The following is a 14,670-nucleotide window of genomic DNA, read 5'->3' on the forward strand; positions in this document are numbered from 1 at the left end:
GATGCTGCTTGGCCTGCTGTGTTCATCCAGCTCTACACCTTGTTGTCTCGGATTCTCCAGCATCTGCAGTTCCTACTATCGCTATTGGAAGGAGCAGTGTTTTACTTACAGCCCAGCCACAGTGCCAGAGAACAGAGAAAGCACAAGATCCGCATCATTTCTATCAGAGAGCTGCCTGCCTTCAGTGAGTGTATCTGGAACAGACTGTGGCAGCAGCTGCCCATTGAAGCCAGTTATAGAGCTATTCACAACAGGAAGGAAATCCGTGCAAATGAGGGCGATTCCCACTGACCAACCAGAGCAAGGATCCGAAACCCGCCCATTCAGGCTCCGAGATTCAGGTTAATGCAGTGACGCCTCAGTCCTGTTGGAAACTCTCACATTTTAAACTGAAGCGCGTTTATTCTCTCATATTTCCCATTTCTCTTTATGTTTGCTGCTTCTTCTGGCCAATTGTTCTTCACACCTACAATCAAAAATACTCTTTGTGGTGTAAATTATTTGTAGCTCTTGTCAATAAAAAGCCTTTTCTAAAAAAAAAGCATATTATGAATCTTTTATGTCACAGAAATTGCTAGTGTGCATGTTCTATTAGATCCCTGCAAGAAAACAGATCTGAAACGTGATACAGCAAACTCCTAAGTGTAGGACACTTGCTGAATGACTCGTATACATGGTCCTTATTCCATCTGCAACCCACTGGAGGCAGGATTCGAATAAGAGGACAGCTGTGTAAGAATCCCAAAGTGTTATCGTTCCCAGCCTCCAAGACGGGGATTGGAAAACAATGACATTCCCAATGCCTGTATCCCTCCCCAGAGGGTAAATGCAGCCGAAAGTGTTGGTGAAACCATTTAGTTAATGTTTAGATAAATTTGCTCTGTCAAAGTTTGTGTGAACAGGAAAGAGCTGAACATGTGACTAGTTACTGATGCACTAATTTGCCATCTAACTATCATACTCTAACCTGCTATTGACCAGCAGCTGACTAGTTACACAGTTAACAATATTGTGCTAATTGCTGAATGAGATTTATTCAATAAGTATATCTGTTATTTTCATGGAACCAGAATATTGAGAATGTATTGAACCTCAGCAAAATGTTGCAGGAGTTTAATTGAAGCTGTTGAGTCATCAGTTCCAGCCAATCAGCTTTTAGTATTTGAGTGTGGTGTGTGCCATCCAATCCAGTTGCTCTGCATGGGTGAAATGAACAAAAACACCTGGGCTCCCACAGGAACTGGGGCCTGTTATTTTAAGCAGAGGGACTGTCCAAAGCAAAGTCAAACTCAATATAACTTTATTTTACTGCAACCTTACCCAAATATCTCAGATTTAGCTCCACCCGTTTAAGTAACGGTCAGAAACATCATTGTTTTTAAAAAGAATACCCCACACTGTGAGCAGTCTGACGTATAGCCAGTTTTTATAGAAATATATTTTATCTGCACCATGCGAGTGTAAGGAAAGATTAAGAGAATTGCCTGATCAAAATTATTTCAGACCATTAGATGTCGGAGCAGACGTAGACCATTCAGCCCATCCAACTTGCTTCATCTTTCAATGAGATACGAACTGATCCTCAATCCTCAAGCCCACTTTCCTGCCCTGTCCTCATAATCATTGATTGCCTCAAGTAGCCCTGAATTATTCAACAGTTCCTAACGTCCATGTTATTTCTCCAGCAATAATTGTCTGTCGTCGCCTATCTCACCTTAATCTCATGGCCTCAACGGTGATCTTGGGTTTGTGTCAAAGACAGGTGACCCCACTACATGATACACTCTCACACATACACGTTCTCTCTCTCTCTCTCTCTCTCTCTCACATACACACACACACTCATTCACTCTCTGTATCCCTCATACATACACACACATTCAGACTCACACACTGACACAAACACACACACGCATATATAAATCTATGGGGTGAATTTGCATTTGCAGATACACTCTATTTTGTTCAAAAAGCACACAAAATGTGGACACAGTCAGTCATTGGGGTATTTTCTAAATTTCTGCTTTGGAAACAAAACCAGTTTGGCCTACATTAAACCACAGACAGTTTCTAAACAAGGCCTCAAACTAAAAGGCATTGTCTGACCTGAGATGTCACCTCTTGTATTCATTGATAAAACCTTTAGTTATCTTGGGACATTGACTTGAAAGGAACTTGGAGAGTTGCATCTTAATCAATTGAAAGCTGCATCTCCTTTCTAACTGATTAAGGATTTAACAGGAGGGAGTCAGGGTTATTGAGTACATTCACATCAGTTGTAAAATCCTTTGATCTTTTATTTATAAATTCTGTCTCTTGATACTTCCTCTCTCATTACACCTGAGGAAGGGGCAACTCCGAAAGCTTGTGTGTTCAATTAAACCTGCTGGACTATAACCAGCTGTCATGTGATTTTTGACCTTGTCCAACTCAGTCCAACACTGGCACCTCCACATCACCTTAATAGTCTTTCACCACATAGGAATTGTTCAAATGCAACTAGATCTGGACAATATCCAAGCTTAGGCTGACAAGTGGCAAGTAACATTTGCACCACATAAATGCCAGGCTATGACCATCACCAACAAGAGGCAATCTAACCACTGTTCCTTGACATTCAATGGTGTTACCATCACTGAATCCCCCACTATTAACATTCTGGGGGTTATCATTGACCAGAAACTCAACTGGAATTACCACATAAACACAGTGGCTACGAGAGCAGGTTAGAGGCTGGGAATATTGTGGTGAGTAACTGACCTCCTGACACCCCAAAGCCTGTCCACTATCTACAAGGCACAAGTCAGGAGTATGGTGGAATACTCCCCACTTGCCTGGATGCATGCAGCTCCAACAACAGTCAAGAAGCTTGATACCATCCAGGATAAAGCAGCCCGCTTGATTGGCACTATATCTACAAGCATTCACTCCCTCCACCACCGACGCTTAGTAGCAGCAGTGTGTACTATCTACAAGATGCACTGCAGCAGTTCACCAAAGATCCTCAGACAGCACCTTCCAAACCTGCAACCTCTTCCAACTAGAAGGACAAGGGCAACAGATACATGGGAACACCACCACGTGCAAGTTCCCCTCAAAGCTCCTCACCATCCTGACTTGGAAATATGTAGCTGTTCCTTTGCTGTCACTGGGTCAAAATCCTGGAATTCTCTCCTGAATGGTATTGTGGGTCGACCCACGGCAGGTGGACTGCAGCGGTTCAAGAAGGCAGCTCCCCAGCACCTTCTCAAGGGCATCTAGAGACGGGCAATAAATGCTGGCCAAGCCAGCAATGCCCACATCCCACAAAATGACGTTTTAAAAAATTTCTTCAACTTGGATTTTGAATCTTTAGAGTTGCCTAATTTCTGAGTGCTCAAATTCTCCCTGAAACATTCCACTTCCCTCCATTGGATGTATTTGGAACAGACAAACCTTAAGAATTTAAGATGCAATGCTGCAGTTTAACCATCTAGATCCAAGTGGGTAAATATCTCTGAAGTATTGGTAAGTTATTCATATCTCAGCTGGAACAATTTCTATTTCTCCTGCATTCCTCCTGCACAGTGATTCCTCGGGGAACTTGAAAGAGCAAAGGAAAGAAATGCAAATCCATCTGACACTGCATGCAAAGAATTTCTCTCTCTGTGGTTGGCTAATCAGTAACAATTCTCAACTTGTCCAAAGATTTGATTGCCAGATTGACCACAAAGCATCTATCTATTTGCAAGACCAGACCTGTCATCTTGGAGCAATCAGACACACAACTCAGTAATGTTTGCCCCACACTGGGGTTTACATATCCTTTACCTTAAAAATTACATTCATTCTGATGCCCTGCTCTCGCTCAAGAGAGATGTCAAAGTTCAGAGTTCAGGGCAGAGGTGGAGATAGCCAATGTTGTGGAACTGGAAGTAATGGCACTCAGTGGTTGAGAGGATGTTTCCTCGGAAGCTCAGCTCTGTGTCAAACAGGATGTCACATCCGCAAACAACATGTATCAACCTGAGAAAGTGGCCACAGAGGAGACAGTTGTGAAGGAGCAGTATTTGCAGTTCGAGCTGAAGGCAATGCCATTCATTCCTCCAATATTAATTGGGAGGATTTGGCAGTTCATCCAGGACTGCAAGTTGGAAAAACAGTGTGGTGCAACAGAAGCACAGGAGGCGTCATAGGAACTGGTGGTGAGACAGCGTGGTTATTCACGGGAATCCTGATTCTGTGGCTTCGGAATCTGTTAGTAAGGAGCAGCATGTAGACAACCAATAGGATACAGCCAAGGATAGGATCTCCAGAGATAATGCTGCAGGATTGGTTAAAGAAGACAATGTAGGAGATCCTCTGGCTGTGACTGGATATTTAATAATAGAACAAAGCAGGAGCATTTCACAGAGCTGGGTAATGGGTGAGAGACATAGGAGAGGATGGCCAACATTGTGAAAACTCCTTAAGAAAGGTTGAGGAAGATAAATCACCATGGAGAGCCTGAAGAGATATCACTTTTAACTTTGATTTGGGCTGAGATCTGATTGGAGAGGCTCAAACATGGAATTGGGAGAGAACAGAGACTAGAGACAGCAGCATTGCCACCTGCTCAACTTCGGATGCTTCAGAGAATATAGAATTGCTGATCACTGTGTTGCATTGCTCATTACTCACATCTCCCTCACAGTATAACCCTAACACCCTCTGTATCCGTCCCTGGAATAAGCTGTCTGAAATTCACTTGTAACTGCACTTTCACGATTCTTACTCTTTTTTTATTTCCCTCTTGTCTTGTCAACTACTGATTCACTCAAATGTAACTTCACCTCCAGATGTGATGTCCCAGTGTCCCATAAAAGCATTCGACTCTCTGACTCTGTCTGTTTCCCATTTGTTTCCATACTCCCCTCAACTCTTTTCAAACTAGGTCAAGAGACACAAACCTGAAAGGAAAAAGCACACAACCGGATAAATGTGAGGTTATTCACTTTGGCATGAAAAACAGGAAGGCAGATGATTATCTGAATGGCTATACATTACAAGAACAGAATGTGCAGAGACCTGGGTGCCCTTGTACATCAGTCACTGAAGATAAGCATACAGGTGCAGCAGGTGGTAAAGAAGGCAAATTGTACATTGCCCTTCATCGCAAGAGGATTCGAGTGCAGAAGCAGGGATGTCTTGCTGCCATCATACAGTGCCTTGGTGTGACCAGACCTAGAATATTGTGTGCACTTTTGGTCTTCTTCTCTGAGGAAGGATGTTCTTGCAATAGAGGGAGTGCAGCGAAGGTTTAGCAATCTGATTCCTGGGTTAGCAGGACTGATGTATGAGCAGAGATTGAATCAGTTAGGTTGATATTCAGGTGTTTAGAAGTACGGGGGTGGGGTTCTCATAGAAATGTGTAAAATTCTAACCAAACTGGACAGGATAAATGCAAGAAGGATGATTCTGATGATGGGGGATTCCAGATCCAGGGGATACTGTCTAAGGAAACCATTCAGGTCTGAGTTGAGAAGAAAGGTCTTCACCCAGAGAAAGGTGAGCCTGTAGAATTCACGAATGCAGAAAGCAGTCAAGGCCAAAACATTGTATAATTTCAAGGAGTTGGATGAAACATTTGGGGCTAGAGGGATCAAAGGAGGTGGAAGGAAATCAGGAACAGACAAATGAATTGGATGGTCAGCCATGATCATATGGAATGGCTGACCAGGCTCGTAGAGCTGAATGGCCTATCCTTGCTGCTATTTTCTGTTATTTTGTTTCTATGGAACTAGTTTAGACATCCACTGCTCGATCTGGAAGGTGACTCAAAACACTATCAGATCCAAATCTGATCTGCTCACAGTGTCACTTTCCTGGATTATCCTGGAATGTAAAGATAAATCCATAAAAGTTAAAACAGCGTAGAAAGAGGCCTTTTGGCCCATCGTGTCTGTGCTGGTGTCAAAATCCATCTATTATAACCATATTTTCCAGCGCTTGGCTCCTGGCCTTGTTTGCAATGACATTTCAAGTTTTTATTGAAATAGTTCTTAAATGTCAAGGGCTTCTGCCTCTGCCACCCTTCCAGGCAGTGAGTTCCAGATGCCCACAACTCTCTGAGTGAAAAAAGGTTTCCTTAAATCCTCTGAAAACCTCCTGTCCCTTAAAAATGTAACCACCCCCACCCACCACCCACAGGTAATTGATGCCTCTATTAATGGGAAACATCTCACCCTATCTCACCTGTATTTGCCCCTCAGAGCTCTGTACACCTCAATCAGATCCCCCCCTTAGCCTTCTCTGCTCCAAGGAAAACAAAGAGACCTCCCTGCCCTGTTCTCCCACACCTGAACAACAAGTGCAAGGATCTTGTAGAGATAGTAGGAACTGCCGATGCTGGAGAATCTGAGATAACAAGGTGTACAGCTGAATGAACACAACAGGCCAAACAGCATCAGAGGAGCACGAAAGCTGACATTTCAGGTCTGGACCCTTCTTCAGAAATGGGGGAGGGGAAGGGGATTCTGAAATAAATACAGAGAGGGGGGAGACAGATGGAAGATGGATAAAGGAGCAGATAGATGGAGAGGAGACAGACAGGTCAAGGAGGTGGGGATGGAACCAGTAAAGGTGAGTGTAGGTAGGGAGTTCGGGTGGGGGTTGGTCAGTCCAGGGAGGACAGACAGGTCAAGGAGGTGGGGATGAGGCTGGTAGGTAGGAGGTGGGGGTGGGGATTGAGATGGGAGGAGGGGATAGGTGGGAGGAAGGACAGGTTAGAGAGGCGGGGACGAGCTGGGCTGGTTTTGGGATGCAGTCGGGGGTGGGGAGATTTTGAAGCTTGTGAAGTCCACATTGATAACATTGGGCTGCAGGGTTCCCAAGTGAAATATGAGTTGCTGTTCCTGCAAGCATCGTTGTGGCACTGGAGGAGGCCCAGGATGGACATGTCGTCCAAGGAGTGGGAGGGGGAGTTGAAGTGGTTTGCGACTGGGAGGTGCAGTCGTTTGTTGCGAACCGAGCGTAGGTGTTCCACAAAGCGGTCTCCAAGCCTCTGCTTGGTTTCCCCGATGTAGAGGAGGCCACATCGGGAACAGTGGATACAGTATACCACATTAGCAGATGTGCAGGTGAACATCTGTTTGATGTGGAAGGTCTTCTTGGGGCCTGGGATGGGGGTGAAGGGGGAGGTGTAGGGGCAGGTGTAGCACTTCCTGCGGTTGCAGGGAAAAGTGCTGGGGGTGGTGAGGCTGGTGGGGAGTGTGGAGCGGACAAGGGAGTCACAGAGAGAGTGGTCCCTCCGGAAGGCAGATAAGGGTGGGGAGGGAAAAATGTCTTTGGTAGTGGGGTTGGATTGCAGATGGCAGAGGATGATGCGTTGGATCCGGAGGTTGGTGGGGTGGTACGTGAGGACGAGGGGGATTCTGTTTTTGCTGTTATTGCGGGGAGGGGGTGTGAGGGATGAGTTGCGGGAAATGCGGAAGACACAGTTGAGGGCGTTCTCGACCACTGAGGGGGGGAAGTTGCGGTCCTTGAAAAATGAGGACATCTGGGATGTCAGCGAGTGGAATGCCTCATCTCGGGAGCAGATGCGGCGGAGGCGAAGGAGTTGGGAATAGGGGATGGCATTTTTGCAGGAAGGTGGGTGGGAGGAGGTGTATTCTAGGTAGCTGTAGGAGTCGGTAGGTTTGAAATGGATATCAGTTTCCAGGTGGTTGCCAGAGACGGAAACAGAGAGGTCCAGGAAGGAGAGAGGTATTGGAGATGGTCCAGGTGAACTTAAGGTTGGGGTGGAAGGTGTTAGTGAAGTGGATGAACTGTTCAAGCTCCTTGTGGGACCATGAGGCGGCGCCAGTATAGTCATCGATATAATAGAGGAAGAGGTGGGGGATAGGGCCAGTGTACAAGGATCTTGTAGATTTCTTTTTCACTTGAATTAAAACAATCCGATCAAATGCCTCAGCTGTTTCTCTCCATTCCATGAGGCCACTTTACCAAACTTCCTTTTATGCTTCACTGTTCCTTGTCCTGAACTTGCAACTATTTCCAGTTTCTCCTCTGTCTCCCCTCCATGTCATCTCTGTGACTCCGCACTCATTTCTTCAATCCTATTCCCACGAAACCATGATCACCCAGCTTTACCTTCTGACCCCCATACGATCTGAAGTTGTGATTGGGTCTGTGTAAACAGCTGTTTTGGCACAGTTGTAGTGTCCCTACCTCTGATCCAAGAAACCCAGGTTCAAGTCCCACAGGTGTGTTATAATATCTCTCCAAATAGATTGGTTAGAAAATATTGAAATGGGTCTCTCTATTCAGGTGTTGATCCTTTCTCTTTTACATCTACCACCAACATGTCTCTCTTCAAGGAACAAATCTGGACCCTACCGTGCCTCAATCCTCCATTCAACCTCCAGCATCTCTTTCCTGTCCAAATTCCTTGAATATGTTGTCACTTTCTAAATCCATTCTCATCATTCCCAGAATTCCAGCTGCTAATCCAGCTTGTTTCCCTACCACGGAACTGAAATCGCTTATTGAAGTCATCAATGACATCCTGTGCGATCGGTTTTCCTCTTCCCATTACTGCAGAACATGAGATGAATGATTGTGCTCCACCATTCCCCTCCCCCCTGTCCACCTGGGTGGATTATTCTGCCATACTGCCATCTTATCTACCTCATCATCCTCACAGGATCCGTTGCAATGGCTTGTCTTCCTGCTCCCACACAATTACCTGTGACATCCCTCAAGAATCAGTGCCAGGACCCCTCCTATTTCCCATCCACATGTTGCTCCTTGACATCTTGAAAAGGAACAGTATTAATATTCACAAGTATGTCAATGACACCTCGCCAACTCTTCTCTTCACCCCTTCATGCTGTTAAATTAACAGTCTGTTCATCTGACATCCCATACCAGATGAGCAGAAATTTTGTAAAACTAAATATGAGGATGACTGAAGCCACGGTTTCTGGCCTTGCTCCAATATCAGCTCCATAGCTACCAACTCATCCATTTCCCAAGCAACACACTTATGTTAATCCAGTTTGTTTTCAACAGCAATATCACATTTGATCCTCAGTCCTCTCATTCCTGTCATCTCTAAGGCTGTCTGTTTCTACTTGGTAACATTACTTGACTTTACTCATGTCTTAGTTCACCTGCAGCTGAAAACCACATCCAAGTCTTGGTTTCCTAAAGACTCCATTATTAAAGCACAATGCTCTCAGATTCTATTCTCAGTAAAGGAACGACAACCAAACTGTTGCTGTCCAGTCTAACTTGCAGAAAGCCCTGTTCCTCCATCAGCCCATGCTTGTTGATTTATAGTGGCTTCCTGTCAAGCAATGTCTTGATTTTTAAATTCTTACCATTTGTTTTCAAACCATTCTGTTTTCTTCCTCCTCTCTGTGTTTATAATCACCTCCAGACATCAATCCTTTGAGACATCAGTGCTCCTCTAATTCTGGTCTCTTGTGCATTCCCTGATTATGATTACTCAACCATTAGTGATCATGCCTTCATTTGCCTAGGTCCCAAGATCTGGAGGCCTATACCTCTCCACTTCCTCACCATTTCTACTTCCTTTCAGTCCCTTGTAAAACCCACTCTTTGACCAAGATTTTGACAATTCAACCCAATATCTCCCTCAGAGGCTCAGTGACATATTTTGTCTTATAATGTTTTTGTGAAGCACTTGGGATATTCCCATTATGTTCAAGGTGCTATATAAAAGTAAAAACCAAAAGAATTGCAGATGCTGTAAATCAGAAACACAACCAAAAATTGCTGGAAAAGCTCAGAACCCCAGAACAGTTCTGAGGAAGGGTCACCAGACCGAAAATGTTAACTCTGATTTCTCTTCGCTGATGCTGCCAGGCCTGCTGAGCTTTTCCAGCAAATTCTGTTTTTGCTATATATATACGTATGTTGTCATTGTTTTTTGGCATACGGGCAATATTTGTTGTGAACTGCAGGAAATACAAATGAAACAGTGTCTCCTCTTCATTCGAGCAACTGATCCATCCATTGGGTCATGTTCACTTGGAATGTTACTCATCCTCTGTTCATTTAAAAAGAAGTAGATTCAATGGGCGAAAGGCGTTTTGAAACCGGATCACATGATGCCTATAGATGAATAAGGTCACTTAGATTGCTTTCAGTCAAATCTTGATTCCCCTTTGATTCAAGTATACAATTCATTCTGAAACAATCAGCAGAATTCTCCCAGCCACAGCAATACTGAATCCAAAGTTAGATAATGGGAAGATCAGAAAAATGAGATTCTCGACTTTATGAAAAGCAATTCCAGTTTGCACCCAATGTTTGAACAATGAGATAAGCATTGTGCCAGCAAGCAGCGAGGGGCCTGTTTCCATGGTCAAACATCTCAATTTTGCTATTCTCCCAGCAGTGGGGAAAAACCAGATGGCACCAATTCCCAACATGATCCTCCGAGGTGGTACGTGGAGGCTCCAGCTCAACATGTGCTCCTCTGGACCAGTAGTCCCAACATCTCAGTATATGCTCCATGGGGAGTGACAACTGTGAACTCCCGATCTATGGCAGTTGGCATTGGACATGCACCAGCCTCAACACATCATCATGGCACATCTCTGAATCACTTACAATACACCTCTCCACTTTAATGCTGTAGTTTGGGCCACACTAACATCTTCCATTGTAATGCTGCTAGCACATTTTTCACTCAGGGTCAGGGACCCATGCATTGGAGCAGGGTGCATCACGGGGCCCTTACTCACTTTGTAACACTTACTCACCTTACACTGACTTGGACGCTCACAGTATCTGCGCTTTGCCTTGCCTTGGCTTTTTGCACTTTTCTGCCTCATTCAGAGCTTACAGACACACAGTACATCTGTGTTGCTATGCCTTTTAGCACAGCCACAGGGCCAGGCAGCTTGTCGTGGTTGTCAGCAGTGACCAGTCAAAGGGGGAGGTGGACATGTTGCTGTACATCACCGGACAACATCAATCTCACATCTACAGCATGTAGAGCAGCTAACAGAGCAAACACTGCATGTTCTTCAGCCAATTGTCCACATCTAAAATCTAAGGGGAGAAGACCTCATTCAGGTAAAGGGGGTTGTGTTGTCAGTCAGGGTGTCTCACCACAGTCAGACAAGGGCAGTGTCTGACCTCAGTCCAGGGCCTTGGACATACATTCAATTAGTCACTCGGGAGAGTCAGTTCTGTGGTTCTATATCATTACAGTTTGGGGAGAGGACACAGTCTGTCCTGCAGAGCCATTGCAACCAGTCATGGCACTAGCAGTGTGCCCATTGAGCAGCTGCACACAGATCAGTCACGAAACTGGTCTCTTATCAGTCAGGGCTGTTGTTCCACCCTGGGCAGGGAGCATGGGCCATGGTCAGTCCTGGCGATGAAAGTCAAGGTGGGTTACCAGGGCCAAATGCTGTGATTGGGAAGTTGAGTGAGTCAATTGTGGGGATTCCAGAGGGCACTGTCATTCTGACAGTGGGCAACTCAACATATAAGGATGGGAGATAACAGCACATTGGAGAACATGGGCTATTCTGGGATGGGGAGGGAATGAGGTCAACAGGGAGAGCAAGGTGAAAGGGCCATGTAAGTTTAGGGGTTCCCTGGAAGACCAAGGACAATTCCATCAACCAGACTCTTGCACAGTATAGGTTAAAGACAGTGTGAAACATAGGCAGTGACCACCATGTGGGATACAAATCCTGGCTGCAAGCAATCTCGACCATGTCATTGTGAGCACAAACTGATTATAGTCATCTCTGTGAAGCAGCCGCTGGAATTTGTTATTTATTCATTCATGGGAGAAGGGTGTCACTGCCTAGGACAGCATTTATTGCACACCCCTATTTTACAATTTAGTTGTCTAGAAACCATGGAGCCCTCACACCCATCTATGTCTAATGAGTACCTTTCACTCTCCAAGTGTAACTGTGAGGCACCAACCAAAATCCTGGCCAACTCTTTGGATCCATCACGTCCTGAATGGAGAACCACATCTAAAGGTAACATGGCGAAATAGTAGACACATGTATGCCAGTTCTCTTCCAGGATATCAATAATGATTTGATTCAAAGTAGAACATATCAGCTTTTGGAGTTGGGAACAGAGGGCATGGATTCCTTTCTCATGGCGCATTGTGTGTTGGTTTGGGAGTTTATTTGCCTTTGGCTGCAAGATGGTTTCTAATACCATATCAAACCCCTCAGGGACCAAACTTGCCATTATCTGTGTGTGTGGTTCATGGAACATAGGCACAGTTTAAGTATTAATGACTAACCAAGAGAATTTAGGAGCTTACTTCTTAGGACAACTCAAGTTTGTACATATTCATTACTCACCAGCAACTTAATGTTTTATTTTTCTGAGAATGTTTCATTCTGGAAGAATGAAGAGCCAATTATGAGAGGAGGAATCTTGAAATACTTCACTTTGAATTTCAGGGAAAGGATTAAAAAAAGATGACAATCAAACTGTGATGTTACATTCTATGCTGAGCTCAATTGATTTGTAAGTATTTCTACTTATAAACAAAAAAAGGTTTCAATCAAATCGTGATAAGGTTATTCAAGAGATCTAGGAACGTAATACATTCCATAGTGTTCCCAGTTTTAGAATCATAGAATCCTACAGAACAGAATAGGTCCTTCAGCCCTTCAAGTCTGTACTCCCTACATTTGTCCTACTTTCCTGCACTAGGCCATAGTCTTGAATGTTATGACACTTCAAGTGCTCAACCAAGTACTTTTTAAAGGTTGTGAAGTTTCCTGCTTCAACTGCCCTCCCAAGTAGTGCATTCCAGCCAGACACCCACCAATATCTGGTTGGAAATGTTTTTTCCTCAAATCCCCTCTAAACCTCCTGCCTTTCACTTTAAAATTATGCCCCCCGCCACCCGCGACCTTGTTATTGTCCCTTCAACTAAGCGGAATAGCTGCTTTCTATTCATCTTGTGCCACCCTTCATTATCTTAGAAATCTTGATCAGGTTCCCCCTCAACCTTCTCTGCTCCAAAAGGAAACAACCCAAGCATACACGAAATAGTAAGAGCTGCCGATGCTGGAGTCAGAGATGCTGCCTGGCCTGCTGTGTTCTTCCAGCTCCACACTGTGTTATCCCAAGCAAACACAGCCTCTGTTCATAGCTGAAATGCTCCATTCCAGGCAATATCCTGGTGAATTTTCTCTGCACCCTCTTCAGTGCAATTACATCCATCCTGTAGTGTATTGACCAGAACTACACACAGTACTCCAGCTGTGGCCTAACCAAAGTTATGTGCAGCTGCAATATGACCTCTCTGCTCTTATAATCAATGCCATGACTTATAAAGATGAGTGCAAATGCTTTCTTAACTCCCCTGTTAACCTGTCTTGCCACTTTCAGGGACGTTTGGACAAAAACACCATGATCCCTCTGAGTTTCCTGGTGTCTTGTCATTTATTGAGTATTCCTTTGTCTTGTTCCTTCTTCCAAACTGCATCACTCACATTTATCAGTGTTAAATTCCAACTGCCACTGATCTGCCCACCTGACCAATCCATTTACATCTTCCTGTATCCTAAAGCCTTCCTCACTGTCAACCACCCAGCCAAACTTTACATAATACGCAAAATTATTTACCACCTCCCCACATTCTCATTTACATTATTTATGAAGATCACAAACAATAAGGGACCCAGGCCTGATTCCAGTAGTTTGCCACTACACACCGGGCTCTAATCACACAAACAGCCTTCTACTACACCGTCTGCCTCCTGTGTCAGTTATCTTTGTCAGTTTTCCACGTGGGATCATGTCTAAGGCCTTGCTGGAATCCATATGAACTACATCAACTGCCCTACTTCCTTCCAAACACTTGGTCACCTCCTCAAAAACTTCCACCAAATTTGTTCTGCATGATCTGCCTCCTACAAAACCACGCTGACTATTCCTGATCGAACCTCACCTCTCCAAATGGAGATTAATTTTCTCCTTCACTATTTTCTCCAATTGTTTCTCGATCACTAATGTTGGACTCACTGGTCTATCGTTCCCTGTTCTATGCCTACCACCTTTCTTGTAAAGTGGAACCACATTAGCTGCCTGGCAGTCCTCTGGCCCCTCCCTGTGGCCAGAGATGATTTAATCATTTGGTTCAGGGCCCCTGTAATTTCCTCCCTCATCTCCTGCAGCAGCCTGGGTGTGACAGACAGGCAATGGCCTAGTAGTATTGTGAGTAGATTATCAATCCAGGGACCTCAACAATGATCTGGGGACTTGGGTTTGAATCCTGCCATAACAGATGGAGGATTTATATTCAAGTAAAAGACTAATGTCAATTTTGGGAAAACCTGTCTGCTTCACGAATGATCCAAGATGGCAACAGAGTAGGTCTTGTGAGTCAGACCTCATTCACTATTGTCCATTTCTAGTATTCTTTTTCTTGTGTGCTTTTTCCTTTCTACCTACCTCTCATTCTCAGGCAGCATCAGTGGTGACAAGCTGAGCTAGTGTTGAGTCAAGGTTAAGCCCAGCATGGCCCCAAGTTGAAGCCCAGCGCGGACTCATCAACTCCATCTGCTTTTACTTTATTTCTGTCTCTGCTTTTTTTTTAACTTTAAACTTATTTACCTTCTGTGGAGAGCACATGGCAGCTTCAGCGGCGGCTTCATTGCCAAGTTCAGCCCAGCATGGTCTCAT

At 44.6% G+C, this 14,670-nt stretch overlaps 1 pseudogene; it reads right to left on the reverse strand.

Moving 5' to 3' along the window:
- The window catches only part of LOC109911361, a 23,145-nt pseudogene extending 8,475 nt beyond the window's left edge, over window positions 1-14,670 (reverse strand).

Source organism: Rhincodon typus, chromosome 29 (genome assembly GCF_021869965.1).
Source record: "Rhincodon typus isolate 14 chromosome 29, sRhiTyp1.1, whole genome shotgun sequence".
Lineage (NCBI taxonomy): Eukaryota > Metazoa > Chordata > Chondrichthyes > Orectolobiformes > Rhincodontidae > Rhincodon > Rhincodon typus.